The sequence below is a fragment of the Haemaphysalis longicornis genome, unplaced genomic scaffold, assembly GCF_048455015.1.
Source record: "Haemaphysalis longicornis isolate Haplotype H1 unplaced genomic scaffold, Haemaphysalis longicornis Haplotype H1 scaffold_12, whole genome shotgun sequence".
Taxonomy (NCBI): Eukaryota; Metazoa; Arthropoda; class Arachnida; order Ixodida; family Ixodidae; genus Haemaphysalis; species Haemaphysalis longicornis.
This window is the reverse complement of record NW_027526225.1, coordinates 116,934,833-116,938,786: the sequence shown is the minus strand read 5'-3', so window position 1 is coordinate 116,938,786 and position 3,954 is coordinate 116,934,833. Positions and strand designations below refer to the sequence as shown.

Sequence of the window (3,954 nt, the reverse complement as noted above, 5' to 3'; positions counted from 1 at the left end):
CGGAAGAACTTTTTTGTAGCAGTCGGGTTTTTTTGGTGTCTCTGTGTTCACATGCATAGGAGCATATTAAACGAGCTGAGCAGATCTCATTATATTGTTATCAACTCAAAAAAGCGGTTATTTATAAAATTAAACTTACTTCAGTCATATGTATTACTATTTTTTTTGCGTACTGTTATTAGAAATTTATTGCCCCTCCGGCCGAGTCAAAACGCATCGGTTAGGGCGGCCATGATGCTCCCTCGAACCGAGCTCCCGGGCCAAACTGAGCCGCCGACTCAACCGACTGGTGCAGTAAGTTTTCGTAACAACAGTGTGGTGACCACTGTGCGAAGCCCTCTGCCGAAATACGCTACTCTGTGAACGTCCGGTGTATCTAATTTGTGTAAATAACACCTTCGTGGGCAGCATGGTGAAACGCAAAAACCGGGTAGTGTTGGAGTCGAGCAGCGGGGAAAGTGACAGTCCCGATGACTTGGACGGCGAGCTGCTGCTGCTCGCTAAGAAAAAGAGATCTGAATCGGAGAGCTCGCCACCGAAACCGCAGCCCGAAGAGAGCTCCAAGAGTGGCGCGGCGGCGTACAGCGACTCCGAGACGTCGGAGAGCGACGACGACTGGACCGTCGACGGCAAGGGAGGCGCGAAATCGCGCAAGGGCAAGCTGTCCAAGAAAACGGTTCGGAAGAGCCGCTCGTCAGGTAGCGAGGCCGAAAACAAGAGCGGTGCATCGTCCTCATCGGAGCCCGAAGAGGGCGAGGTCTCGGACTCTGGCGGTGGCTCCTCGGCGCCGGCCGGTGGCAGCGGCAGCGACGACGACGACGATGACGACGACCCCGAGGAAGAGGAGTTCAACGATGGGTATGACGAAAACCTTCTGGGCGATGAAGAGGACCAGGCGAGGCTGGCGCAGATGACAGAAAAAGAGCGCGAGCAGGAGCTGTTCAACCGTATCGAGAAGAGAGAAGTGCTCAAAACTCGCTTCGAGATTGAGAAGAAGCTGAGACTTGCCAAAAGAAACGAGCAGAAGCGGAAAGCCAAGAAGGAGGAAGGCGGCTCTTCCACCAGCAAAGGTGGGGACGGCGTGCCGGCCAGCTCGAGGTGCAAAGAGAGGCGCCGCATGGTGGAGGAACGGAAAGACAAGCTTGACAAAAAAGCGCAGGCCATCAAGGACCTCAAGGCTGAGCGTGAGAAGAAGCGCAAGCAGATGCAAGAGCAGCTGCAGAAAGAGGAAGAGGAGAAAGAGAAGCGCAAGTCGCAGGAAGATGAGGATTCCCAGGCCCAGACGTCTAGGAAGCTCAAAGCCAGCGACATTTATTCGGATGACGACGACGATGATGCTTCTGACAGAGATGACGAAGAGGACAACAAGGCTGGTGGCGACACGTCCGAACGCCGCCGTTCTTCCTCATCTTCGTCCTCGTCCTCGGAAGATGAGGAGGAGGCCAAGCCGCAAATTGTCTCCACGAAGGAAGAGGTCAGCAAGATTCGTCTGTCGCGTCACAAGCTGGAGCGCTGGGTGCACGCCCCATTCTTCGCCAAAACGGTGATAGGCTGCTTTGTGCGCATCGGCATCGGCTCCAACAATGGTCGCGCCGTCTACAGGGTCGCCCAGATCACCGACGTGGTCGAGACGGCCAAAGTGTACGCCCTGGGACGGTCCCGCACGAACAAGGGCCTGAGGCTGAAGCATGGCAAGCAGGAGAGGGTCTTCCGGCTCGAGTTTGTGTCGAACCAAGACTTCACCGACTCGGAGTTTCAGAAGTGGAGGGAAGTGATGAACCTCGAAGGGGTCGCGTTTCCAACAACGGAAGAGGTGACGCGGAAGCTGAAGGACGTTCAGGACGCACTCAACTACCAGTACAAGGAGTCCGACGTCGAGACCATTGTGAGTGAGAAGCAGCGCTTCCAGCGAAACCCGCGCAACTATGCGGTGAAGAAGACGCAGCTCATGAAGCAGAAGGAGATGGCGATGCTGAAAGGAGATCAGGAAGAAGCGCAGAGGTTGGCGGGAGAACTGGAGCAGCTCGAGGAACGTGCGAGGGAGCTGGACAAGCAGCGCACGAGCACAATCAGCGCCATCAGCTACATCAACGAACGGAACCGTATGAAGAACATCGTGGAGATCGAGCGTGCTATCCTGGAGGAGGCGAAGCTGAACAAGGAGAAGGCGGATGACCCGTTCACGAGACGGAAGTGCGCGCCAAGCCTGGTCACCAAGACTCGGGGTGCGGATGTGAAGCCGGCTCCGGTTGCGTCGCCCCCCAAGACGAAGCCGGAGGAACCGGTGGTCAGTAGCCTGCCCGTGATGGAAGTGCCGACCCGCAAGCAACAGCAGGACCCACAGCAGCAACGAAGCGAGGAGGACATGTTCTCCGCGCACGACTTCGACATCAAGATCGACTTGGACATTTCGGTCTCGACAGCGCCATCGGCCGTGGCGAGACCATCGACTGGTGCGAGGCCGGCGCCCCCGAAGCGCTCACTAAACCTAGAAGAATACAAGAAGCTGCGCGGGCTTATATGACCTTTCTCTAGCCTGTGCTTGGCAGTGGGCATTGACTGTTTGCAGTGTTCCTCATGAGTGCCACCTTTTTTTTTTCCCCCTCCCCATTTCTGGAGTGTGGCTCTAAGTGATCACTTCGATGTCCCCTATGCTCCTTGCCACCTGAGCTTGTTTTTGTGTCGGCGCGTTAACTCGCTCCTGATGGATTGAACTCGCTTTGTGCAGGCATTTTGATTGCATGCAGTGCCGTGCGCTGATGTTCGAGTATCCACAGCATGCTGGTGCGTTTGGTTGCTAAACACCGTAAAGATTTTTTAGTCTAGGGGCATTACATGCAAGCTGTCGGAGGTAGTGTGTTTGCCATGCTTCGAGAACCTTAACAGCTGTGCCCAGAGCAATTTGTCTTTTTTGTTGAGATGATTATTTACAGTTGTGTTGTCCCTTTCTTTACACTTGATTCCTGTTCCATAGTGTTTGACTTTTGGGCGTAACCAAACGCATGCGGGTTGTTGGTGGCTGTTAGTGGGCGAGTTGGCACAAGTGGGTGCGGTGCTTCAAGGTTTTTTTTTTTTGCGCTGTCGACGAGACAGCTGTTGAAACACTGAGAAGCTGCAATGCCTATGCAAGGGGCACAGACTGACGATACGATGGTTGTTTTGGCAGCCATGTTGCATGATATAACATCATAGCGGAGATCTAGCATGGAATTATGAAATGGTGTTGTTGTTGAACTAATGTGGAATGGTGAATATCGTGAACATGCCCATTGTGAATTGAGATGAAGTGTTACCAGAAGAACACCTGCATTCGAGGGTGTCAAATTAGGCACTTTTAACTTTGAGGTGGAAAAGCACCTGAGGAGATTACCGGTTTGACATGTGCTGTGAATTGTGTTGATGCGGAAAGCAGGAGTGGCATCTACAAAGCATTTCTGCACGATCTTTTCGGCGGAGATGAAACCAGTAATTTTGGGGTTGCTAGCCACGAGGTGTATGTTGCATACTTACTATCGACGTGCATTGTAAATAGTGATTCATGAAACACTAGTGAACTAGCGACTTCTTGCTAGTAAAAGACGGGTGGCGACTGGCTGTTTTCGTTTTGTGTCTTCCTTTCGTTTATCATACGTCATCAGTGTTTAGAATAGTCTGAGCACTCATTGCCACAATAAAGCAAAGCATGACTCATTGCAGTGTATTTATTGTGTAGCCTTCATTGTCGGATCGTTTTCACCAGATGTGCTAACTAATCGCACTTGGCATGCAAAAGAACTGCCGGCGCTTTCCAAAATCCACGAAACATTTTTTGTAGACGTGATAATAAGTAAATCATTTATTTTACCCTCAAGGCCAAAATATTTAGAGAGGAGTGGGTGCGAATAATCTATAAGGAGCATACAACAAAATTAAAATGTGGCAACTATTGTGCAGGCCTTAGTGACACCCTGTGTC

General features: G+C 52.0%; 1 pseudogene; it reads left to right on the top strand.

The window, feature by feature from the left end:
• The first annotated feature begins 104 nt into the window (after positions 1–104).
• On the top strand, positions 105–3,690 carry LOC144163352 (RNA polymerase-associated protein RTF1 homolog pseudogene; annotated as a pseudogene).
• The last annotated feature ends 264 nt before the right edge of the window (positions 3,691–3,954 follow it).